Source organism: Lissotriton helveticus, chromosome 3_1, assembly GCF_964261635.1.
Source record: "Lissotriton helveticus chromosome 3_1, aLisHel1.1, whole genome shotgun sequence".
NCBI lineage: Eukaryota > Metazoa > Chordata > Amphibia > Caudata > Salamandridae > Lissotriton > Lissotriton helveticus.
The window spans coordinates 1900756979-1900784473 of record NC_136061.1 but is presented as its reverse complement, the minus strand read 5'-3'; the positions used below and the strand labels follow the sequence as shown (position 1 = coordinate 1900784473).

General features: G+C 45.3%; 1 protein-coding gene across 5 annotated transcripts in view; it reads left to right on the top strand.

Annotated features, from left to right (window-relative positions):
• Nucleotides 1-11734: 11734 nt before the first annotated feature.
• Nucleotides 11735-27495, top strand: part of CPT1A (carnitine palmitoyltransferase 1A) — a 429645-nt gene continuing 413884 nt past the window's right edge. Inside the window, exon 1 of one of the 5 annotated variants that reach the window (XM_078682885.1) lies at nt 11735-11844. The gene's annotated coding sequence lies outside the window, so the exon portion shown is untranslated. Of the gene's footprint in view, nt 11845-13275; nt 13409-27495 lie in introns of those variants that run through there. The other 4 variants (XM_078682883.1, XR_013608860.1, XM_078682886.1 and 1 more) reach the window with 4 other exon arrangements.

The window sequence follows — 27495 nt, the reverse complement described above, 5'->3', positions numbered from 1 at the left end:
ATAACATAAAATAACATAACAAAGTAATAGTCCACTGAAGAAGATTTTCTACACAGTCTGAAGCATCAAACCGTTTTTGAAGAATATGCTCATCCATGATGTGCACACGTGATTAGAAGTATCAATTCCTTTCACATTACAACTTCTACAAATATGACATTCAAACTGTCATTTTCTTCATCTAAATTAACTAGTTTTCTTTAAAATTTGTCATGGCAACTATGCAGAATATAGGTGCTCCTCCCACATTTCTTCAAACTCCTGGAGATACTCCTGTACCTTGGAGAAATTGGAACAGGGATTTCACAAAGTATTTAAGAGCATTGGTGGTAATAGGTATCGACCAGAACGTAAAGGTTTTTATTAGAACATAATTTAGGTTTCGAAGGTCAATCTATATATGAACACCTCCCACCGTATCCCATTCCGCATGATCAAGAAGATTTAGATGAATATGAATTAGCTGTAAAAAGGTTAAAAAACAGTTTGATATACAACCAAGTTTGATTCTTAACAGACACGTTTTTTACTAGAGAGCAGCTGCAAGATGAACCTATAGACACTTATGTTGCTGTTTTATGTATGTTAGCTGCAAAGTGTAAATTTGAAAATCTCACTGATCAACTTATACGTGATCAGATAGTAGTACGTTGCTGGGATAAAAAAGTACAGGAAAAAATTCTTATTATGAGAAATCTCAATCTCATAGAAACAATTGATATAGTTAAGGGTATTGAAGTTTCACGTAAAGCACTAAAAGAACTCACGTGTAAGGATACTGTCATGGTTGCCGCGTGCGCGGGGAACAGTGGTACACCAAATAAACATTTACGTTGAGTGGTATCAGCCTATTTTACAGAGATCGTGGTTGGCAATGGTTGGCAAGTGCAGGTACAGGGTCTGTAGCGCATGCGCAGTGTTCGCGCATGCGCAGAAGTTAGACAATCGGAATTTAACCCGCCCCGAAGAACCAGGAAGTGCTTCGCGTTAGCTAGCTGTTTCCTGATTTTGTTCCGGGTCACGGTGTAGGCGTCCGAGGAGCTAGAGTGCCGTTTGGGTGAAGGTTCGCCTGTTCCTGAGCTCGTGTGGTTCGTACTTTCTTATTGACAGTTCTGAGTAGCGGCTGGTTTCCGGACTGTTACTTAGTTTTTCAGTTATTATGCATACTTTGATTTAGACCGCGTTGGTCTATTTTGTGATATTGATTAGGCACAGGTCTGTGTCTCACAGGAATACTTTACCACGGTTTTGTGTTACCAATTCGGAGTGGTATTCATTTGTTTGATGCTATTGATCTCAGAGAGATTGTGTTTATCGTGCTACAGAGTTCGTTATTCGAACCTGTGATTCTTTGTGTACATTTAGTCAGCAGTCAACATCAGAGCCTGTGGTGAGTGCCAGGGATAGGAAGATATCTTCATTACTTGGTGGTGGAGAAAGTTGCTTCATATCACTTTCTTGTCTTTAGACTCTTCGTGTGCTGAAACACACAATAACAGCCTGCTGTTAAACTCCAGGATTAATTGCCCACTTTTAGTTCTATTATCCCTCCACTCTCTGGAAGGTACCCTTGCTTTACTTTACATCACATACCTTGAGACGTACAAGTATAAAAGGGGGGGGTTAGTTCTCATTTTTCTTTGCTTATCTTCCTATGCAGATCCTGTCACTGAAGATATAACCTGTTCAGAAACAAAGAAGATTGTGGAGTCTTGTTTCTTTCCCTTTCTACCCTTGTTTTGTTCCCCTGTGTTCCCCCTAGTTACAACTTGGGGTTCAGTGTGTATTCCTGGATTACGAGGGGTGACAGGGGGAATCAGGGTGTCTAACTGCGTGGATCCAGGACACTTCCGAGACAAAGGTGCGTGCATGACAGAACGCGAAGCCTTTATCAAATTGTCTCCCAGTTGTCATGGATCTCACCGTACAGGACGTAGCCAGCATGGTTGGGAACCTACAGCGTGAAACCCAAGCCATTGCTGATAGACTTGAAGCGTTGAGTCTTAGTAGAGGAGAAGGAGCAGGGGCTAGTAATCAAAACCCTGTAGTACAAGTAGTTACACCTCACACTATCCCTCTGGCTCCCCCTGAGAGATTTTATGGGGATCCCTCCAAATGCGCAGCCTTTCTAACACAGTGTCAGTTACACTTCCTATGTAAAGGCCCATGTTTATCAAACGATCAGGCCAAGGTGGCTTTTGTGTTATCGTATTTGGGTGGTTCAGCAGCTAATTGGACGATTCCTTTAATAGAGAAGGATGATCCTTTGTTACTTGATTACGAGGCTTTTCGTAGGGAATTACGGAAAATGTTTGACAAACATTCTTTCACACACGCTGCGGATACTGAGTTGCTCTATTTAAAACAAGGTTCTAAAGATTTAATTACCTACATCTCTACTTTCAATAGATTAGTTGTAGAAGCCGACTGGCCCGCTGAGAAGCGCAGTGCTCTTTTTTATAAGGGCCTAAGGGATGAACTTAAGGATGCATTAGCTCATGTGGTGGATCCTCCTACTACATGTCTAGAATTAACTGATCTGGTGGTGAAATTAGATCATAGATTAGGCGAAAGGCGTAAAGACAAAGGACGTTACGAGTACCCTAGAATCAATACTAAGGAACGAAAAGTGGAGTTACCATGTACACATAAGGGGAATACCACTCTCCTAGTAGTTGTGGACATGTTCACCAAATCAGCTCATTTCATCCCATTACAGGGATTACCTACCTCGTCCGTTCTGGCAGGGGTCTTCCTGCAAAACATAGTTAGACTTCATGGCCTTCCCACTGTCCTAGTCACGGATAGAGGCTCTCAATTTATATCTAAATTTTGGAAACAATTATGTAAAACTCTGAGAATTGACGTCCATCTCTCCTCGAGTCATCACCCTCAGACAGACGGTCAGACTGAGAGGGTGAACCAAAGTCTTGAACAATTTTTGAGATGTCAGTTGCTGCAGGAACAAAGAGAATGGGATGAATTGATTTGGTTGGCTGAATTGTCATACAATAACAGTCATCATTTTCAACCTTATTCACTCCCTTTTATGCCACCTATGGGTTTCATCCTAAGATCTTACCCTTTTCTCCTTTGAGGCCTTGTGCTATCCCTGCTGTACTGGATTTAGTAGCACATCTACAAGGTGTGCATTCCACCATCCATGACAACTTGGATAAAGCTAAATCTGATTACAAGAAGGCAGCAGATACACATAGACATACAGGACCTACTTATCAGAAGGATGATAAGGTTTGGCTGTCCACCAGATATCTTGCTCTCAAAGGGGCCTGTAAATTCCAGCCTAAATACATTGGTCCTTTTTCTATCCTTAAGGTCATTAATCCCGTGGCCATGAAGCTGACACTACCACCATCTATGAAGATACACTCTGTATTCCACGTTTCCTTGTTAAAGCCAGTTGCTCCGAATACCCGCCTTCCGACAATCCCTCTTCCTACATTGGTAGAGGAAGATGAGGAATACGAGGTAGGTGCTATCATTGACTCCAGGAGAGTACGAGGTCGGCTCCAATATCTTATTCACTGGAAGGGCTATGGCATTGAGGAAAGATCCTGGGAACCGGCTGGTCAAGTTCATGCTCCTCGCTTATTGCGAGCGTTTCACAGACGATTCCCCCATAAACCAAAACATGTGGGGGGCACTGTGGGAGGGGAGTTCTGTCATGCTTGCCGCGTGCGCGGGGAACAGTGATACACCAAATAAACATTTACGTTGAGTGGTATCAGCCTATTGTACAGAGATCGTGGTTGTCAATGGTTGGCAAGTGCAGGTACAGGGTTTGTAGCGCATGCGCAGTGTTCGCGCATGCGCAGAAGTTAGACAATCGGAATTTAACCCGCCCCGAAGAACCAGGAAGTGCTTCGCGTTAGCTAGCTGTTTCCTGATTTCGTTCCGGGTCACGGTGTAGGCGTCCGAGGAGCTAGAGTGCCGTTTGGGTGAACGTTCGCCTGTTCCTGAGCTTGTGTGGTTCGTACTTTCTTATTGACAGTTCCGAGTAGCGGCTGGTTTCCGGACTGTTACTTAGTTTTTCAGTTATTATGCATACTTTGATTTAGACCGCGTTGGTCTATTTTGTGAGATTGATTAGGCATAGGTCTGTGTCTCACAGGAATACTTTACCACGGTTTTCTGTTACCAATTCGGAGTGGTATTCATTTGTTTGATGCTATTGATCTCAGAGAGATTGTGTTTATCGTGCTACAGAGTTCGTTATTCGAACCTGTGATTCTTTGTGTACATTTAGTCAGCAGTCAACATCAGAGCCTGTGGTGAGTGCCAGGGATAGGAAGATATCTTCATTACTTGGTGGTGGAGAAAGTTGCTTCATATCACTTTCTTGTCTTTAGACTCTTCGTGTGCTGAAACACACAATAACAGCCTGCTGTTGAACTCCAGGATTAATTGCCCACTTTTAGTTCTATTATCCCTCCACTCTCTGGAAGGTACCCTTTCTTTACTTTACATCACATACCTTGAGACGTACAAGTATAAAAGGGGGGGGTTAGTTCTCATTTTTCTTTGTTTATCTTCCTATGCAGATCCTGTCACTGAAGATATAACCTGTTCAGAAACAAAGAAGATTGTTGAGTCTTGTTTCTTTCCCTTTCTACCCTTGTTTTGTTCCCCTGTGTTCCCCCTAGTTACAACTTGGGGTTCAGTGTGTATTCCTGGATTCCGAGGGGTGACAGGGGGAATCAGGGTGTCTAACGGCGTGGATCCAGGACACTTCCGAGACAAAGGTGCGTGCATGACTGATACTAGTTGTGTGTCTGTAGTGAATGAAAATACACTTTCTAAACAAAACAATAGTTTTAAAAAATATTTTTTTTAAAAGAGTACAAAGGTAGTTTTTTCTCACAGTAAAACATTTGTTTTAGATGTGGTTATTCAAAGCATGGGCCAAATGGTTGACCTTGCCCTGCGAGAAATTTAAAATATAAGTTATGTAATAAGTTAGAGCATTTTGCAAAAGTTTGTCAGTCACCTTGGGACAAAATCAAATCTGTTACAGATGGAGATCTGTGTGACAGCTCGGATGAAGAACAAAATTGTGTGAGAGGAATTAGAGATATGATTGTTGTTGTACAGGATGAGGAATCTGACTGTGTAGATCCTTACGAACACATTGAAGTAGATGGAAAAGATTTAAGACTCCTGATTGATTCTGGAGCTAGAATGACAATGGTAACTGATGAACTACTTGCCAAAATCTGGGGCAAACAAGAGTTATTTCCTCCAGACAGGAATCCTTTAACGTATGATGGAAGGAAAATTGAATTGTCTGGGTATTTTGAGTGTCAACTCAAGTTTAAAAATCGTACCATTTTTGGAAAGGTATATGTTGCTAAGAAAGGACTAAATATTCTTGGATGGTATCACCAAGGTCTTTTTGGGATGACTCTCAGACCTGGCAGAGATGTTCACGTTTCTTTAGTAACTAATTGTGAGAAAAACAAAGGGTCATCTGAGATACTTGAAAACAGTACCAAGTGGGTTGACAAGTTTCCTACGCTATTTGGTGACAAATTAGGAAAAATCAAGGGTTTCAAGCACAAGATTAAAGTACAGGATGATGTTACACCTGTAAAACATAAACTGAGAAAAGTGCCTTTCAGCGTACGTTAAGACTTAGCAAAGATTCTCAAAAAAATGTGTGATGAAAGTGTGATCGAACCTATTGAGTCATCTTTAAGGTTAAGTCCATTAGTTATTGCAAGGAAGAAGAATGGGCAACTGAGAGTGTGTGTAGACTTGAGAAGTCTTAACAAGGTTATTTGGGTCAACTCTCACCCATTACCTAGGATAGATGACATCATAAGTACATTCTCAGGTGCTAAGTTTTTTTAAAAGATTTATTTAGCGACTGCCTATCATCAGATAGTACTTGAGGAGTCATCACGACATCTTATGGCTTTTGTTTCTCCAATGGGTTCCTATCAATTTAAACGGATGACTTTCGGCCTTGCGTCAGCGGCAGCTGTTTTTCAACGTGTGTTAGAGAATGTATTAGAAGAAATTGAAGGGGTGGTAACCTTCCAAGATGATATCTTAATAGCAGGAGAAAATGTATCCATTCATGACAAACGCATGTGTACAGTTTTAGAAAGGTTACAAAAGTTTGGAGTGGTAGAAAATTGTGGGAAGTGTGAATTTGCAAAAAGTACAATAGAGTATCTGGGTCACGTAATCTCTGAGAAAGGGGTTGAACCTAGACCTGGATTGGTTGATGCAATAGCCAAAGCTCCTACTCCCAAGAGTAAGGAGAATGTGGCTTCATTTTTAAGACTTTGAGAATTTTATTCGAAGTTCATTCAAAATTTCTCTGCTAAAACTGTTATACTAAGAGAATTATTGAAGAAAGAGAAATGATTTGAATGGGAAAAGAACTGTCAAGAAGAGTTTGAGGGTTTGAAAAAAGTAATTATTTCAGCAGGTGTCCTTGAACCTTTCGTTCCTTCACAGGGATGTATCATTACGGCTGGTGCCAGTAATGGCGAATTGGTTGCTACCATTGCACAGATGAAGGGAAAATTAAAGTGACAATTGGTTTTGCTTCTAGGTCCTTGAGGTCTAATGAAAAAATGTTCTCTGTCATCGAAAAATAACTTTTCAAAAGATTTAAATGTTTTATTTGGGGAAGAAAATGTGTCCTCAAGACTGATCACAAACCGTTAGACAGTATTTTGAGAAGTTCCACTATGAAAGATCACACACCAAGAATAGCAAGATTAAGCTCTAAACTTTTACAATATAACTTCATTGTTGAATACATCCCGGGTGGTAAGAATATACGGGCGGATTATTTATCTTGCTCACCTTTAAGTTTTACTGATTACCCAGAAAAAAATGAAGAAAATGATGGAGAGTGTTTAATTGCTAGTGTAGATGTTTGTCACAACACTACTTTTACTGAACAAGAGTGGATTTCCGAATCAAAATATGTAGAATTGGAAAGTGTAAGAGAGTATGTTATGAATGGTTGGCCTAAAGAAAAAGCTTTACCTAAGGACTTACAACCTTATTTTAAAGTATCAGATGAATTGTCAATTGAAGAAAAGGGAATGTTGGTACGGGGAGACACATTTATTCCACCTGTTTCTTCGAGGGACAGGATCTATGTATGGTCATGAGGGACATTTAGACCAGACCATAACTATAAGAAAAATCAGAGACAGTTATTGGTGGCCTGGGATGGATTCTGCTATTATCGCCAGTGTTCGGGGATGTGTTGTTTGTGCCACTAGTGATAAAGGTCTTAAAACTGAGGCGGCTCCTCTTCAGCCTGTCAAATTACCTGAATTTGTTTGGTCCAAGCTAGTCATTGATTTCATTGATCCTTTTGGTGTTCTTCCACGAAAGTTTTAATTTGCTATTGTGGTTGTTGACTATTATAGTAAATGGTGGGAAGTAACATTTGTAGAAGAGCCAAACACAGCTGGTGTTATCAAGTTTTTTTAAAATGTATTTTTGAGAGGTTTTCCCAAAGAAATTGTCTTGGACAATGGTGTCCAATTGATTTCGAAAAAAATGAAACGTTTTCTTGACACCAACGCTATTAAATACAACTGTATTGCTTTATATCATCCACAAGCAAACGGTCTAGTAGAAAAAATGAATCGCACACTAGGAAAGCGTATACAGTGGGCTATTCAGAACAAGTTTGATGTTTCCAAAGCTGTTGAAGAAATGCTGTGGTTACATAGGTCTTGTCCCAATGCTGTTTCTGGTCTCTCACCATTTGAAATTCTGCGGGGATGCCCTCTTGCTGCTAGGTAGTGTCCTGCATGGTTACGAGAGTGTCAGAACAAAAGTGACCACATGTTGAATGTAGACAAAGTTGTGAGTGCTAATGTGGAAAAGGTTCAGGCTAAAATGAAAAGTCACTGTGACACTTTGCATAGAGTAAAATCTTTAGAAAGAGACCTATGTGTAGGAGATCGGGTCCGTGTCAAAGATCTCAATCATGTTCCCAAAGGAATGTCGAAAATCAAATCTCCTGTCAGAATTGAGGTTGTTACCAGGAATGCAGTGAGAACTAGCAGGTAATGCATCGTGGAATAAGGGAAGAGTGGTGAAGGTACATATTCATGATGCTCCTTCTCGTGATCCTTCTGTTCCATTTAATTTGTCTTTGCATCCTCGTGTTGTTCCCTCTTCATCTTCCTCTTTTGACATTGATGTTTCTGAGTCCAGGCGTTCTTTCCATCCTGTATCTGAACGAAGGAGTAGTAGACAGAACATTGTTAAACCATTGAGGTTTCGTGATTGAAATTTTGTTATGTTTACTTATGGACATTGTTGTGTAATTAATTTAATTGATATGTTTATGTAACATTTTTCTACGGCTATTTGTTTTGTTTTATTCATTGTAAAAGAAGGGAGATATTGTGGTGATCTCATGTTTACTACATTCCAGCATTACATCACCAGAATGTAGAATGTCCAATGTGGGTTTGCAGCTTAGAGATTCTTTGTTAGACAGTTCATTTGAGACTGTTGGAGCTGTGGATAATAAACACAGTACATGAAGTATTTCTGGCTACAGACTTTCCTTACTTGATACTTCATCACTGACACCCAGAATGCAAAAGTAGCAGACCCCCTGATTGGATTAGCCTGACAATCAGGGAACGATAAAGTCTGGCTTCATTAGCCGTTTGGTTGTTCAAGGCTGTCCTTTTCTGACAAGGCATCCACAAAGTGTTGTTGAAGAAGCTGAGATCCAGGAGTAGAATCCTGGAAGGGATGGATTGCCATTCTTACAGACCTGGGAACTGGGTTCAACGTAAGAAGGTGTCTCTGTAGCAGATTGCCATTAAAAGGAATTTGATAGTCTCACAGAAGAAGCTGGGCTTCAGCTCCCCAGGAGACATCCAGCAGAGAAAGAGAAAGAGTGGTCTGTGAGGCTTGTGGAGGAGGTACGTGTTTTGGAACACAAGGAGATTGCAGACAGCTGCTCAGGGTGAAGAAACTTGCAGCACATCAACAGGGTGATGGGAACCCCTCTTATTATCACTGAAGGTGAACTGCTTCACCCCAGTCCCTCCTCTGATCTCTGGGAGCCTGTAAGTGCTACCAATTACCATCTGTAACTTCTGCAGCAGGTATGGGAGTGACTGTTGGTCTAAGGGATGTTTTCGCAGTAGAAGGGAATATGTAGGGGTGATTGAATGGAGTTTATACATGGAGATTGAGGAAACAGATTACTGAGGGGATAGAGCAATATGCACACCGAGAAAATGTCTTAGATTTAAGGGAGGTTACACACGATAGTTACGTATCCAAGGGTGAGAGGTGCAGAAGACTAATTAGATTCAAATGATGGGGTACAGAGAGTGAGCAGGAGTTTTTACTGTGGGGTCTGCAAAGATGTTTGGTGAATTGCACGCTTTAGTAAAGGCACATGAACGTGAGGTTAAATAGAGGTCACATTCATTATTATGTAAGTAATCTGTCAAGTGCAAGTTATGGTGTATCACGAGAATAGTGAATTATGTCTCCACGAAATTATTCATGTTCCACGAATATACATGCATTAGCAGTATACTCAGAATGAACTTTTTTAAACACAGAATGTATTTAAATACCACATTGTATTTCATGAATTTAACTACTACAGTCAGCTATGTAACACAGCTATGTTTTTATTACTACTTTACAGTGTCCCCTGACGAAGGGCGTATCCCGCCCGAAATGCATTGGGCTAGAAATAAACACTGCTTGCAACGAACCTTGGCATTTGTCGTGTTTAAACAAGAGGCTTGGATGGGCACAGTTTTTACATGAGAAAAATGGTAAAACGTCATATGAACCCTGCATGTAGAGAATTGGATAAACAATTGAAAAAATAGTAGTGGAATTTTGGAGTAATTTGAAAAGAAGGATTAAATGATGGAATAAACAAGCCATAGAGGCGCTTTATTGCAGTGCAAATTGGTTTGGGACGGAAGTCCGCCTCATCTCTACACACTTGAAGTAGAGTGCCTGGTTGAAGAACTTAACATTTGAACCCTTGGTCTCTGGACCTGCACAGGCTCCAGACCGGAATAAGGAGACACTTCTACCACGGCATTCACGCCTGTTAATTAGAGTACCCGATAGGACCTCAAGCATCGAGATGATCTATTTCCATCATAACTGAATATACGCCCTGAAGAAGCCCCGGGCCGGATGGCCGTGTAAGGGGTGAAACATGTGTTGGCTGTCAGTTTTGTTCTTTAAATTCACTCTCACATATAGAGTGACAACACTTTCATAAACACGCTACAAAATGAACTATGGTCTGATTGGAATTTCCTCCTAGAAAATACGACAAAACTAATCTTGCCCTTGCAATCTTTCTGAGCAGTATAAAGATAGTGACTAGTGGAATATGTTTCCAATGTGCTCACTTTCGTTTTGCTGACATCCTTTTGGACGTGGTCACAGACACTTTGAGCTGCTCACATATTGTGTGGGCCCAGGACAGATGAACATCACACACCCCAAACGTTTACAACAATGTTTTGTCAAAAGTTATGCAATCAAGGCTTTAAGTGGGCCGGGTCCTGTCAGTCCTCAGCACCAGCAGTTCTAAAAAGCAGGAGCTGAGACGGGTCTCAGATTTTGCCCTCATCCTCAGGATGAAAAAAATACATATTCATTCTGCAGCACCCTTCACAGCCTTTGATGCAACTACAAAAAGACTTGTTATAGTACAGTCTCATCATTTCAGAACAGAGGCATTTTAATATTATATACAACAAAGCCATAGTTGTTGCTTATTTATCTTATGCAACTAATGACCATTGACAAATCCTATAGTCCTGGCCTTTTGTAGGTGTAATGTTACTTGTTGTATTATATGTCTGGATGCGACAGAAACAGCAAAATACCACTGGGGCAGCACACTATGGTAACCAAAAGCACAGATTTTTAACGTAATTGTTTTTTTAAGCCACGGCCTTAATTATATCGACCACGCTCCTTAAAGTATCAGGGAACTAACAATTCTTTAAGGGGAAAGTTGAGGCTTCTATGCCAAGTTCAAACATAAAGCGTGTTAGAAGAGCTTACAAGAGGCGGATCAAAACGGGCTGAATTACCTTCCAAAGTCTCACGAGCTGCGGCATTGGGGCACTGCCACTCACTCGTGTGCAGTGCTCTGACCTGTTTTACCAAACAAACGAACACTTTCCGGTTCGCACTCATCCATTGGACCCCCCATACCTGCCCTGGACCAGACTGACCCGTTCCACCATACAAACCGGCCCTGCTCGGCAATAATGCCTTTCTGGTTCTCCTGGAGCTGCCCTGCTCTCTGCTGACCCCTCCTAGTAAACCCTTCACCTTTAGACCCGGGCAGTGTATCGTTCGCTTACAAACTGCTCTAGCTTCACTGACTCTCAAATCTGGAGAATGTGTGTGTTTGCCCGTTCATCTCAGGAACAAAGAGCAACCTGCTACTGTTGCCAGAGGCAGGGTTGCGGGAAGAAGAGAGGGAGGAGAAATAGTAGGGGAGGGGCGCACAACACTAAAGAGGGCGGGACTGAGAGAATGAAAAAGCGAGTACTCAGATTATGAGGCAAGGCTGGAGGCCGAACTGAAAAGAAGAAGGCGGTGTCGGAGGGGGCAGAGCTGTGGGTGTGGCTGGAGAATTGAGGGTGTGTGGCTCCAAAAATGGAGGCTGGGCCGCGGCAGCCAAAGACAAACGTGAAGGGAGGAGGGCTGAACTGGACGTGGGTGGGGTCACAGGAAAGGCAGCCTCCTTTGCCTATGAGCTCGCGGTAGATGTACCCGACTCTAACACAAGCCTGCCAGGAAGGAAGAAAGACTGCTTGGGTGAGCGCATTTTCTTTCAGTGATTAGGCGTTCATATGACTTGTTTTATGTATAGTGCTTATACCGAACATTCTGGCTTCTAGTCTCTGAATATAGGTATACTTAGCCCCCATGCGCCCGCTGTCAGAAACTGCCTCTGGGGCTGGCACACTCGTGGAGCATGCATGCACGGCAGCCTCTAGGAAAGACAGTAAACAGCTGAAGGGCACGCAGAAATGCTGTGAGCATCCACGTTGTTCCAGTTAGACTCTCTAGTAGCGTTCTTTACAGTATTACGTAAAATAAACATTACCCCTGAAACTCTTTTTAAGAGTCTCACTCTGAAAAAGTACTATCTATTTAAAAGGCCGGCACTGGCCTTCCACTAGACTAGAAGGTATATACATGGATCATCTTTTTGCGTTTTCTGTGCACAATGCTGGGCAGTATTTGGGCAATATCATATAGCATATTGACTATTTTCCACACTTATTTTGGCTGGATTCCCTGAGAAGCAAGAGTATGACCGTTTCTGGCCCCTTCGTTTGCCGGTGACACACGAGTCCTTGGCGTGCATGGAAGCGGCTCTGGGTGCTGCCCTCTGACCTTTGCGTGCCCTAAAGCCAGGCTCGACCACTCAAGGACTCGTGCGCCTCAGCAATGCTAAATTACACTCGTGTCTGGGAAGGCGACACCCGTGAGTCTGGGGAGCAAGAAGAGTCATTTAAGGGTAAACATTAACCAGATCTGTTGCCATTTCTGTTTCAAGGTTGCATCAACAGAATTAGAGGTTACTCCGACCGAATCTGTGAAAAAAAGGCATACACGCGACCTTTAAAAAATGCCCATATTATGTATTCTTTATTTTTAAAAAACGAGTTTGTGGGCACATGATGGTTTTCAGTTTGATGACAATTAAGGTCTGGTCATCCAGAGCACTCCGTTTACTCCAAAGACTTCTTGGGGGTATGGATGGCAAACTGATTTTAAGTTAATTACATCAAATATCGCAAGGAACAGAAAATCAGAGATCAAAACATGATGCAAACTCGGCGATGCTGTTCCTCGGAGACCATTTGATGGTCACTCGGACCGCACCTTCCTTCAAAGTGAAATCTTTTGATAAAGGGTGGTAGGAATGGCCCGTAGAGTGCTATTGCCAATGCACACTTTCTCTTCTTACCCAGGAAATACGTTGTGCACCTCTTTGACGTCTAATCACAAAAATACATATTTTTGGCTTATTGTGATTGCATTCTGGACAGTCCTCTTGAGAGAACGACCATTCAGCTCAAGCAAACCTGTTCCAGGGCAGTGAGATTTTAGCCTGTCATCTACTGATTGCCCGCTATCGCTCCCTTGCTGTCATCTCACCCATGCTGACTACCGGCTCGCAGAGTAGCCATCTGCAGAGAGCGACCTTTCACCCACTTTTGCAGCAGTCACGTGTCTGCTTGCTGTGGGGGAGGGGCAGAGGCAGTGGCACTGGCACTCAGCCTCGCTACGAAGCCTGAGCGGAAAGACTCACCGGGCGGGTGATACTAGGACGCTCGCGGTAGCCGGTGCGCAGCAGGCTTCCATTCTGGTGAGACTTTAAGGGGTGACTTGGGGAGCGGGGACGAGTTTCGCTCTTGAGTGGTGTTGCTAACGTAGGCGAGTCACACTGCAGTATTTGGCAGTACTCCGTAGCATTACGTTTCTGCTGCCGCTGTGAGAGCATGCAGGAAGAGGTCAGGTGTTCAGATTGTCAGGGTAACGTACGTAAGCTGCATCCTGCCCTTTGCCGATTGGGCGGGTTGTTCTCCTTGCGAGAGGGAAGGCTCCTCGCACTATTTGTTTTTAGTTCCTTGCGTGATTCTTTCAACCAACCTCTCTCGCGGAACGACTGGCCTTATGAAGAGAGAGTTGTAGTTACAATGGGGATGTTATCCCATTCTAGGACAGAAAGAGAAGAGCGGTTTGTTTATGCGATGAGAAAGGATAGCTAGATATAATTTTTATTGTTTCAAGTTATTACAAGCCATTGCAATATAAAAACCACAGTAAAGATAAAATGCATAGCGTGATCATTGCATAAATAAAACAGCATGCCACTCTGTTAGGGACTGGTTTCCCTAAAGTGCAAGGTGCAATAGTAATAACATACAAAAATGATCCAGAAAAAAACAAGTCTTAAGTTTATGAAAGAGGAGGACTGCCCCAAGAATCTTTACAGTAACTTCTGAGACAGTTACTGTTGCTAAGTACGACAAACCAGCCAGCGAGCAACCTCAATGCGATTATGTCAGATCACAGCAGCACATTTCCTACAAAAAAATTAAAATAGTAAAGCCATCGACCTGCTAAAAATATTACATTTCGACTAGGGTTCAGTAAACAAATCCAGCACGTGCAACATCACATGTTCCCTGGCTTCTATAACCTTGTTAAAAGCCCTAGTAACGGGATCTCGGCGATAATACTCCATTATCACGGTTCCACAACACCTGATGTATTAAAATACTGTATGTAAGTGCCAGTCTTGATCACAGAATGGAACCGGTATTCAAACCCTGGATAAATGCATTGATTCATAGGTATAAGATGCATACAGAAAATTCAGAGCACCTCATGTAAAATGTCAAACAAATACAAATCTTAATAGCACTAATGATTAAGAGTTTGCTGGCACTGAAGTCCGTATTTTTTTTGCTTCTTTAAGGAATTTCACAGATTTAGCTTAATTTATAAACGCTCTTTCTCAGGAATGGCACCCAGGATCTGAAACTCACTCCCTCCTGAAATCAGGCTCATCTCCTCCATCACAATTTTAAGAAAGAAGTAAAAGCTATTTTTATGGCCAAATACACTTGACCTATTAGCTTGGAACTGGAAAGACTACACCGATCTGTAGTATTCTGTTCGAACTCTATGTCTATGTATTTCAAATGTATTATTGACGCTACTGACTATCTATGCACACATTTAACTGTAATATTTATATTATTGATGCGATGTACTACTTTGCTCCCTCACATACCTACCCATCCCACTTATTATGTTTAATTTCACTCTCTTGTTGGTATTACCGGCTTTGTAAAGCGCTCTGATATCTGCAAAGATCTTGTTCGCGCTATATAAAACTTTCAAAATAAAATAAATAAATAAACTGAGAGCTCACACCTCTCAGACATATGATTATAGATGTGTGGCATTATCTTATGCCAAATTTACAAAACAGGTGTTTCAGCCAGAAGGAGCTTAGATTTTTCAAAATTGGGCAAACACATGATATGTGGGTAAGACTTTCTGTCTTAAAATTACATATACGGCACTGCTGCTCAGTAGACCCTGATATTCTTCCACATTTGTAATCTTTTAGAGAAACGAAGCCACATCTAATCTCAGCAGCTCTTTCTTGACTGACAATTTCATGTGGTAGGCTAAATACATGGCTCTTCCTGGCTCTTGATACAGTGAGTCACATAAACTGGCGTGAGCTTTCCGGTACAGTTCTTGAATGTCCATGGCCCTCGATTGTATCCTCGCCGTATTTAACAGCAATTTTACAGAGAGCTTCGGGTTTAAAATAATGAATGCAATGTTTGGCGCCTCCACGGCTTCCATTGCATCCCTCAAGTAGAGTTTGCATTTTAGTGCATTGTCATGGATATCGCATTGTCATGGAGACGCATTACCGTTTGGAAGTGGGAGAGCCTTTTGTTTGCCGCTTCTGCCTCTGCTTCTGACTGCTTCTGCCACCGAGGAACCTCGCGGAACCCGCTGCGCGGGTCCCGCATCGCCCGTCTGTCTGGGCGCTTCGTTTTGTTGGGGCTTCGAACTTTGGACCAGAGACCTGGGCTGAGAGCGGACTAACAGGACTGCGAGCGCCAGGAGAGGGACAGGGACTCCATTGCCCAGGAGCCCCTGCGCTGCCATCACCTGCACCTGGACGCTCTCCCTGTTTGCCCCGCCCCCCGAACACCTCCCTCCTATAATTGGAGCTGCTTTCCCCGCTGCGCGGGAGCGTCCCGGGAGAAGCCCGGGACAAGGGCGGGACCGTCTGTGGCCGTCAGGGGCCGAAGGAGGCCGGGTCGGGCCCCCCCTCTGACATCTTGTAATCGTGACATTTAGGTTTCCTTTTTTTGTTTTGTGTTTGTGTCTACATAGATCGTAGGTATTGTTACTTGTACAACATAGCACTTTCATTAAACACTTAGGTCATCAAATATGACATCAACTGCAATTGCCACCACCGGTATCCCTTTTACGGCTGAGGTGGGGCCAGTAACCCCGGGCCCTTTGGACAAATATTTTTGTCGGGTAGCCAATGACATCGACAAAGAGATTGCATTGGCGGAGAGACGCGCTGAGCGTAGGTTGTCTATTGAACTTCTTAAAATACCAATGGAAAAAAGACAACCGCAGGTTTTCCCGGCATTGGTTCCCCCCAGGTCATCCCTAATTCTGCCCCTACGATGGAGTTGTTGACTGATTCGCATGTGGACTCTGATATTTGCTCTCTTCTTGTAAGTACACCTCCTTTATCTATTGATCCACTAAAAGGGCAGTCGAACCCGGCCCAACGGAGGGTGTTAAACCAAATAGCAAGAGCAAAGTTAGGCTCCAAAAGGAAGAGATGTCCTGCTCCAAAGAAGTGCTATCTGCCCAAACCGCCGAAAAAATTAAGGAAAGTCACAGCATGTTCCCGCTCTCCCCAGGAATCTATCGGGGCTGGCCCCAACGGGGAAATGACATGTGAGGAGGGGGGCTACTTTTGAGGCGCTAGTTCTGGTTCGAATACCATCTACCCATTAGTTATGGGATTGCCAGAGCTTCCACCTGCAGCTCCCCTCCTGCCTCTTGAGGAGGGTAGTGTGCCAGTCAGTCCCAGCTCTAAGACCAACGATCCCCCAGAACTGGGAGTGGTTGAGTCTCTACACGCCACCCCTAACCTGTTACTCGAGTTGGAGAAGTTAATGAGGTCTCTTTTGTCTCCACTAGAGGAACAAGTCAAAAAACTAGCGGATAGGCTAGACCACTTTGAGCAGGTAACCTTAGACAATTTTTTCGCTACGAAATCATTAATCAAGTCCCACCCAAGGATAGGGGGGAGTAGTAACTGTCACCAACCTGGGGGGCAGGGGAAAGGTGTATCGGCTGTTGTATCCCTTTTACCTGTGGAGGGTATTCCAAGTAGGCCTCAGGAAAAAGGAAAAACGAAAAAGAACAATTTGGAGCTAGCGAACAACCCAAGCGGTAAGATCGCTAAAGAAGTTAAGCTCCCTGTCATAGTTGTTACGGGTACAAAAGATTGTTCTAGCAGTGTTAGCCCTCCACCCAATGCCCCTCAAGCCTCATCGAATAACCTAATACCCTGTAATAGCACCACAGCCAGCAGTAGTAGAACCAACTCTGGGAATAAAAACACTCTATCGAATAGCTCCCATCCACCACATGACATCCCTTCATCCGGATTTGTTGTCCCTCCCAATAGCTTGCTTAAACCATCACTGGCGAGGGTGCCACGCAGGATACCTCCCATGAATCTTACTCCAGATTCTTTTCCCTACGTGGCTGTCCTTATAAATGTGCCACCGCTATAGGCCGGGCAAAAGGAATCCTTCCAAATGTTAAAAAATAAGGTAATGCATTGGTTAAGGGTAAACAGACCATTGCCCGGGGAAGTTGATGGATTGATTATTGGAGTACGAAGGACGGAGTGGATAGGTTGTATTTCTAAGAACCTGGGCGGTGATTGTATAGTTGTCAATTTTCAAGATCCTAGGGTGGTAAACTTGATAACGAAACATGATGGGGGTACTAGCTGTGGGGGAATTGGTATTGTAGACCTTACTTTCTTTTACCCGAGACCAGGGGGTGTTGAATCCGTTATGACAATGTACCCAAGATCCCTAACCAGTGTCCCGCTTCTAGGGTTTGCCCCCTTCACTGTACCATTTCCATCGAATAGCTACTATGGTGGCACAAATACCAATTGCTTTGAATCATTGAGGGAGACGAGGTGGGGGTATTGACAGATGTTTGATAATTGCACGAACAAAGTAGAGGGCACGAATAGCCGGAACCAATGTGGTAATCTTGTCAAGCTTGTTAAGGACCAAAATGTGGAACCAAACGGAATGAGTACTGGTTTGGAGTCTGGGACTTCAGATAATCTATGCGAGGAATTTAACCAAATATCTGGGGGTGAGGACTCAACGACTTTAAGCACCCTAAATAATCAGGGGTTTGAGCATAATAATGCAGACATTACATGGCACAGGAGGGGAATAGATACAACTCTGAAAAATCCCACAATGGGGTCCCCTGTAGGACCAGTGCCCAGGGACAGCCCATGTATAGGGAAGTTCTTTTCGTGGAATATTGCTGGGCTGCCCGGCAAGTTGATGTCCCAGGATTGGATAGATTTTGTTAATGGGTTTGAAGTCTGTCTATTCCAGGAGACATGTGCATGTGATCCTATTTTCCTCCATGGCTATTTAAACTTCTCAATCCCGGCAAGTAAAGGTGCTAGGGGTCGACCAATGGGTGGCATCACAATTTGGGTGAAACAAAGCTCACAAAGTGAAGCAAAAATGGTCGATTTGGGCTGTAGGGCTATACAATTGTTAAGATTAGCTTTAGAAAAGGGGGGAGTGATAGATATTTATAATATCTATGTTAGGGGTACCAACTTAGGAAGCTCCCCCATCCTAGAGGCCCTGTCCACCTTCCTAGAATCGCAGTCCTTGGGGAACAAAATTATAGTAGCTGGTGACCTGAATAGGACTTTCGAGCCACTCGATAGAATGGATGATCCACTGGGGCAGGATGAGGACACGCAATGGGGTGTCCCGACCCTATCCTTGGCTCCTGTCAAACGATGGACGAAAGATATCCTGTTAATGAATGCTATCTGCCTGGAACATGGGTTGAGAGCTCTCAACGGGAGAACGAAAGGTGATAGGGAAGGTGCTTGTACCTTTGACAATGGTCTTAACCATAGTAGGATAGACTATGTCATTTGCAGCCTTAGTCTATGGCAGTGGGTATGGGATATGAAAGTTGAGGGTAGATTGGAAAACGATCACAATCCCCTCTGTGTGACCCACATTTGGTGGTCAATCACGCCTGGTAGCCAGCAATTGAATGACGATCTAATGCCCATAATGACCAACGATATGCGTAGACTCAATTGGCCAAGTGTTTTGGCGAATGCAGATTCAATGGACTTTATAAGTTCCGAGTTGGATGCTGCAATTGCTGCAATGGAATCTGAAAATTCCGTTAACCCAGGGTCTAGGGAAATAACGGATATACACAACAAGCTCTTTACCCTTATAAGACCACATTTTATGAGAGCACGTAAGTCAAACAGGAAACAATCACCTAAGCCAGCTAGTTGGTTCAACCACCAGTGTAGGGAAGCCAGGTTAGCCTTAAGTAGCGCTATTAGGAACAAGGACAGGGAAGCCACTAGTAAGGCCAGGAAGCACTACAAGGCTAGTATATTACTAGCGAAAAAAACATGGGATGAGGAGTATTGGGTAGAATTGAAGGAAGCGTCAGGGGCCAAGGACTCCAGGTTGTTCTGGAGATTATTAAAGTGGGGAAGAGGTGGCACTCCGAATAAACCCGATAATAATGTTGCTGAGGGTGCCTGGGTAGAATACTTTAAACCCCAATATGCAGAGTCCAAGGAGGCTGGGTTTGTGAAAACGATTTCAGTTGTATTTGCAATTGGGAATTTATTTTCTTTTAAAGAATCAGAAGCTGCAATATGTGCTGCCCAAGGGGGAAGGGCCCGGGTCTTGACGGGATACCCTCTGACGTTTTTAAAAATGACACGGGTCGGTGGGCCAGGTATGTTTCCCTACTGGGAAATTCTATTGCCAAAGGGGCTGAAGTCCCGGAAGTATGGAAGGGGGCGATCATTATACCCATATATAAAAAGGGGATAGGTCCCTCCCGGCTAACTATAGGCCGATAAGCTTGATTGCCACCATTCAAAAAGTGGTGGGGAGAATGGTGGTAAACAAGCTAATGGATTGGGTTGAAGAGAATAGTGCATTATCCCCTTACCAGGCAGGTTTTAGGCGGGCCACAAGTACGGTAAACCAGGTATTCCGGTTTGCTTTACTCCAATGGGGAACGGTGGTGCTTGGCGAGGGTAGCCTGTATGTCGCTTTTGTCGACTTGCGGGCTGCCTTCGACCTGGTCCCAAGAGGAAAACTTTGGGCAGTCCTGAGTGAAATTGGCCTCCCGGCCGAGTTACTCACTCTGATTATGAGGCTGCACGAGGCTAATTTTGCCAGGGTCCAATGGGGCACGAACGGTGAATCTTCCGCCGACTTCCCCGTTGAACGTGGTGTTCGCCAGGGATGCGCAATGGCACCCTTGCTCTTTTCGTTATTTATTAACGGAATTGTAGCTCGGTTGTTGGATGCCTGTGTCGATGCACCCTCGTTGGCGGGCCTCAGGGTCCCGATCCTGATGTTCGCCGACGACACATTGATTTTGTCCAAAACACAGGGTGGCCTGCAGCGCGCCTTACATATCTTCGACCGCTTTTGCGGAGAACACGGCTTGGAAGTAAATGTGGGCAAGACCAAGCTGATGACTTTCTCGCCTAAGCGTAGAACCCGCCCAAAAATACTTTTGAATAACAGCGAGTTGGAGGTAGTTAGTGTATTTACTTACCTTGGGGTCCAGATCACCAATAATTTAACGTGGTCTTACCATATAGAAAAGGCGGTCCTGAAACACCAACAGATCGCGGGAGCATTAAGGGTTGAACACAAAAAATCAAAATCTAAACCTATTAAACCAGTCTTGGCAGTTTACGACGCAAAGGCCATTGGGTCTGCCCTGTATGGGGCGGAATTATGGGGTTTCGACAAGGTTCTCCCCTTGCAGATATCAGAGAACAGGTTTATTAGGGGTATAACGGGACTCCCCCAGAGCACCCCACTAATCCCGCTTGGTCTTGATCTTGGAAGAAGATCAGTCAGTGACCGAGTAAGATTGCGCCCAATCCTTTATTGGCGACGCCTCTGGACCACCCCAGAGATACGGCACTATGCCGATGGGTTTCTTGCTATAATTAAAGCGGATGTTTTTCATAAGATAGTATGGCTCAAACACCTTAGGGCTGCTTTAGGCGACCTCGGCCTTTCCAATCTCTGGAACAATCCCTCTGGGGAAGTTTTTCCCAGTAAAAATACCATCAAAAGTTTATATTGGGGTAGGATTGACGGTAGACTCAGGAGCAGAACGAGATCTGACACGATGGGGGGGCGCTTCTTGGAAATTAAACAGTGTCCACTGTTAGAATTATACTGGGACAGTATCACCGTCCCAGGAGACAGGAAGCTAATGTTCCAGTTAAGAGCTGGTTCTCTCCCCCTGAGATCTCTGACGGGCAGGTGCAGGAGCACGACCACCTCGTGCTGCCCGGTGTGTGGTGCAGCCAAGGAAAGCATAGGCAATTTTTTATTTCTCTGCAAGGCATATGCAACCCCTCGAAGAGTATGGCTAGTACCCATTTGTAGGAACTTAGGGACATCTAGTGGTGTTGAGGCGTTAAGAATTATTTGTACCTCTTCTGATTTGCCAATTGTTCTGGGAACAGCAAAATACCTCGGGTGGGCTTGGTCTATCAGACGGAGGGCTATCTCTTTTAATGTACATTGATTTTTGTGTAAATGTGTATTTTAACCGTCTTTTTTCCTTATTTGTCAAAGCTGGCACAACGTTTTTTATTATTGAATGTATAAATGGGTCAATTTTAATGTCCTGTATTTTTTAAATGTATGTTGTGCTTCTATGAGTATATTGCTCGAATAAAGCTTTGAAATCGTAAATCGGATATCTCAACATATCATTTCCTTTAGTGACCCTGGAGCCGCTGTGCTTTCTGGGATGAAAGTAGAGGAGAGCCTTATGCGAGGAAAGAGGAAGATATGGCATGCCAGACAGAGACAAAAAGATAGTGAGACAGGAGGAGGGTGAAATATAGCCGAAATGTTGAAGGGGAAAGAGGAGAGAAAATCAGGAGCGAGTAAAGATAGAATCCGAGGAGAAGGAGCACAGAAGATTGGAGAAAGGGTGAGCAAGAGATAGAATGGAGTACTGTGGAAAGCAAAATGTAGAGGAGGACAGTGACAGAGAGGAGTGAATGGTCAAGCAAATGATGAGAAAGCAGCGAGGGTGCCAGGTGTTTACTGATCTTTAACAATAGATGAAGGATAGATTGTGCATGTCAAACCATCTTGGTTCTGTTGCTGCACAGCAAAATGCCTGATTTAGACTTGGATGGAAATGCACACTCCTACAATTCAGTCGTTCTAAATCTGAAGAAGAAATCACAAATTAAATTTCATTCAGCCTAGGGATAATATTGTGAAGGAAGTAGAACATGTAGATTCTACTCCATTTTTGATCTTCTGCAGGAATAGGATTTTCTATAACCACCTAACCAGGAGCCTAGGAGATACTAAAATGCTGTGGTGTGGGATGGAGCCTTGAGTACCTGGACAGCCCAAATTGCCAATACATTATTAAAGAAATGGGCAGTTCCCCCAAATATACAGGTTAAAACGTATGAAAACCAAGGTTTTTATGTAAAATGGCAAAATATACAAAATAAAAGATTCTTTTAAAAAAAAATGTTTTTATTGGTATTTACACGGTACACAGTACATACATATAGTTACACTTTCTTGGCCGTATATCGACGCTGACCTAGTACAGTACAAACATAAAACATGGAACATAAAGCGTCTAGTGGTGGCAGTTGGTTTAGACAGAAAATAAACAGATCTATTTCATGAATGGTATGAGTTTTGACCTTGGTTATTTTACAGAGAATGTGTGTTTTGTTTGGTGTGGAGCTCTCCTGTGATATAGTTCTAATCTTCGGTCAGCCGGACCCTCAGTGCTTGGGCCCAGTGCCCCTTTTGGGTATGGAGATGAACTCTGCCTATGGTGGTTTGAAGGTGTTCATGTGATTATCCAGTTTGGACCACATTGCTTTGCAGTGGTGTCTGCCTGGCGTGTTTTTGAGGGTGGTCATGTCTGCTCCTTTTAGGAAGATCACCCAGTTGATCCAGCTCTTGAAGGTGGTCTTGGAGGTGTCCTTCCAGTTTGTTAATATTATTTTTGTTTCCGACGGGAGGAGAAAGTCTAGGAGGTTTTTGTCTTCTAGGGTCGGGACCCCAGAAGACTGACCCCAAGACCACCCTCCCAGGCACCGTCATCTACAGACCCCCGGGACCACGCACACAATTCAGCGAAGACATCGCAGACTTCATCAGCCCGCACCCCCTTCCCTCCGCCGACTACATCCTCCTAGGGGACCTCAACTTTCACCTGGAGAACAACAACGACAGAAACACCACTGCCCTGCTGGACAACCTCGCCAACCTCTGACTCAAGCAACTGGTGAACACCCCCACCCACTACGCCGGCCACACGCTTGACCCCGTCTTCTCATCCAGCAAGCACATCTCCTTCAGCCACACCACAGGACTCCACTGGACCGACCACAGCTGCATCCACTTCAGCTTCAGAAAAACTACGACCCACCACCACCCGCAACAGACTCCCCGCCGGAGCTGGAGCAAGTTCACCGCCGAGCAGCTCACCGCCTCCCTCAGCCAGAACACTCCCACCAGCACAACGGACCCCAACGAAGCAGCCAGCAACCTCACCAAGTGGCTGACCGCCTGCGCCGATGACCTCGCACCACTGAAGAACCCTCCCAGCAGACCCGGCAGCAAGAGAACCCCCTGGTTCACCGACGAACTCCAGGAATCCAAGAAGAACTGCCGCACCCTCGAGAGAGCCTGGCGACTCGACCAGACCACAGGACCGCCCTCAAGCACGCCACCCGCAAACACCATCAGCTGATCCTCGCCACCAAGAAGTCGGCACTCAAAGAACGACTGGACAACAACGCCCACAACAGCAAGGAACTCTTCAGCATCATCAAAGAGTTCTCCAACCCCAGCGCCGGAATCAACGGCATCACTCCCTCGCAAGACCTCTGCAACTCACTCGCCTCGTTCTTCCGCCGCAAGATCGCCGACATACACACCAGCTTCGACGCACAGACCACGCACCCTTCCACCGACCCAACGCTCGCCGCCACCACCCTCTGCAACTGGACCCCGATCAGCTCCGAAGACACTACCCGCACGATGAACTCCATCCACTCCGGATCACCAACCGACCCCTGTCCACACCACGTCTTCAACAAAGCCGACGCCATCATCGCACCCCATCTCTGGGACATCATCAACTCCTCCTTCCACACCGCCACCTTCCCGGAGATCTGGAAGCACGCTGAGCTGACCGCCCTCCTGAAGAAACCAACGGCGGACCCCATCGACCTCAAGAACTACCGTCCCATCTCGCTCCTTCCCTTCCCGGCCAAAGTCATCGAGAAGACCGTCAACAGACAGCTTGCCGCCTTCCTCGAGACGAACGGATCCCTCGACCCCTCGCAGTCTGGATTTTGGGCCAACCACAGCACCGAGACCGCCCTAATCGCAGCCACCGACGACATCAGAACCCTGATCGACAACGTAGAAACAGCGGCCCTCATCCTCCTGGACCTCTCCGCGGCGTTCAACACTGTCTGCCACCGCACCCTAGTGAAGCGCCTCAGCGACGTCCTAATCCAAGAGAACGATTCAGAAAAGGGGGTGGTGATGAACAGAGTGTCTGAATTAAGCAGACCACTCTTACCCAGTCCAAAGATCAGGGCTTGATCCATCACCGTTATTTAGCTCACTGCCCCATCCCAGCTCAGAACCTGGCTATATGCAAATTAGTCTGTCCCTGGCCCAGTGCATCATGGGAACAGGGCAGACCAAACTACCAAGCCAATTCTTCACCAGAAAGGAGACAAGCTTCCGGGGACCGGTTTCTGCCATTTCAGGCGTCGTCGGCCCGGCTTGCTTGAATCCTGATGGAGCAGTGAGCAAGGGACTCATGTCTGAGTATACCCTGCCACACCTATAGTGGCCAAAAACGATTCGGAAAAGGGGGTGGTGATGAACAGAGTGTCTGAATTAAGCAGAAATGTCTGGTCTGCCCTGTTCCCATGATGCACTGGGCCAGGGACAGACTAATTTGCATACAGCCAGATTCTGAAACTGGGATGGTGCAATGAGCTAAAAAACGGTGTTGGATCTAGCCCTGATCTCTTGACTGGGTGAGAGTACTCTGCTTAATTCAGAGACTCTGTCCATCACCACCCCTTGTTGCTAATCCAAGAGAAAGCACTGGAGTGGATCATCTCGTTCCTGGCCGGAAGAACCCAGAGAGTCCGCCTCCCCCCGTTCAGTTCTGAGGCCACTGAAGTCATCTGCGGAGTACCACAAGGATCTTCACTTAGTCCAACCCTCTTCAACGTCTACATGAGCCCCCTCGCAGCCATCGCGCGACAACACAACCTCAACATCATCTCCTACGCCACCCAGCTGATCCTCTCCCTCACCAACGACCCCACCACCGCCAGAGCCAACCTACACGAAGGGATGAAAGACGTCGCCATCTGGATGAGGAACAGCCGCCTTAAACTGAACTCAGACAAGACGGAAGTCCTCATCCTGGGATCATCACCCTCCGCCTGGGACGACTCCTGGTGGCCCCCGGCCCTGGGCACCGCTCCCAAGCCAACGGACCACGCACGCAACTTGGGCTTCATCCTGGACTCCTCCCTGTCGATGACCAGACAAGTCAACGCCGTCTCATCTTCGTGCTTCAACACCCTGCGCATGCTCCGCAAGATCTTCAGATGGATCCCCACTTAAACCAGGAAATGGAAATGGAATCCCCTTGATTCATCTGCCTTCCTCTCCTCCCTTGCTGAGACCCAGCCTCCAACTACTGACATCTCAGATGTTAACATCCTTGATGCTAACATCTCCCATTGGCTCACGACGGCTAGCGACTTATTTGCACCTTTGTCCTGCTTCCCTCGAACACGCCTCAATAACTCTCATAAATGGTACAATTCTGCCCTGAAACAACAACATCTTGAGCTACGCCAACTGGAGCGTAGATGGAGGCGCAACTATCTTAGCGCCGACAGGGAGGCGTACGTGTTCGCACGGAAAGTCTAAAGTCTATAAAAAAGCCATCATAACAACCAAGTCTGCTTTCATCTATTAGAGAATTTTAACAGCCCCCAACAAACCCAAAGAGATCTTTAAGGTCCTCGGCGAATTAACATCAGACGCCAGGACACTCCCCAATCTGCCTCCCTCTGCTGAGTCATGCAACGCTTTAAACTCCTTTTTTTATCGATAAGATCACCACAATTAAAAATTCTATTCCCCATTCCCTCCCTCTAGTCACAGCAGTATCCCCCCCTATCAATTCCTCTACTCTGTCCCGGTTCCCTACTCTTGATCCGGACTCCCTTGCCAAGCTGTCTATCCGTGTGAAATCTGGTTCCCCGAAGGACTGTTGTCCCCCGTCTGTGCTTCGCGATATCTGTCACACCCTTCCACAATGTATCCTCCCCTTACTCAATTCTTCCCTCAACTTTGGTACAGTCCCCAGGTCATTCAAGGAGGCCCTACTGGTGCCCCTGCTAAAGAAATCTGGCGCGGACCCAGCGGTTCTCGCTAACTATCGGCCCATCTCCCTCTTGCCTTTCCTGTCCAAAATCTTGGAGGCACATGTCACTACTTGCCTCTCGCAATTCATCGAGGAGTCCAACTTCCTGGCTAACAACCAGGCCGGCTTCAGACCAGCCCATTCCACAGAGGCTGTAATTCTTGCCGTGCTGGACAACCTTAGAAGCAATGCCGACAGAGGACTACCCCAGGCATTAGTCCTACTTGACTTATCGGCGGCATTCGACACGGTGGACCATAACATCTTACTCCACCGTGTCGAGTCCGCCGGAGTCCGTGGGCCTGCCTTGTCCTGGGTTAAATCCTTCTTAGAGGGGAGATCTCAGGCAGTCAGATTGGGTCCTTTCAGCGCCACCAGCGTTTCGTCATCCTGCGGGGTCCCTCAGGGCTCTTCCTTGTCCCCCCTCCTCTTTAATTTGTACCTTTTACCCCTCCTTCACTCTTTAGGCAGGTGGGATGTCACCGTGTTTAACTACGCGGATGATTTGCAAATTATTTTCCCCCTCACCTCCCCTGACACTGTCACCAACTTTCAGTCGGTCATGACACACATCCAGCACTGGATGTACCAAAATCAACTAAAGTTCAACCCGGGCAAGACTGAGCTCCTCCTTCCTGGGAGAAGCGCCTCTTATTGGGGCCCTCAGTACTGGCCCATCGAGCTTGATACACCTCCTTCCCCTGCTGACTGTGTAAAGAGCCTCGGGGTCATTATTGACTCTGGCCTCACTCTCAAGGCCCAGGTGAGTGCAGTAACATCCTCCTGTATGTTCCAGCTATACAGGATACGGAAGGTTGCCCACTTCCTGACTCCCGAAGCCTTGCTACAAGTCATAATAGCCTTGGTGATGTCCCGTCTGGACTTCTCGAACTCGATATATTATGGCCTTCCCAAATCCCTGCTGTCCAGGCTACAGATCGTTCAGAACCAGGCTGCTAGACTTGCAATCAAAATCTCCAGATGGCAGTCGGCCCGACCTCTATTATATCAACTTCACTGGCTACCAGTCAGTGAAAGAATAGCTTTTAAGGTCCACTG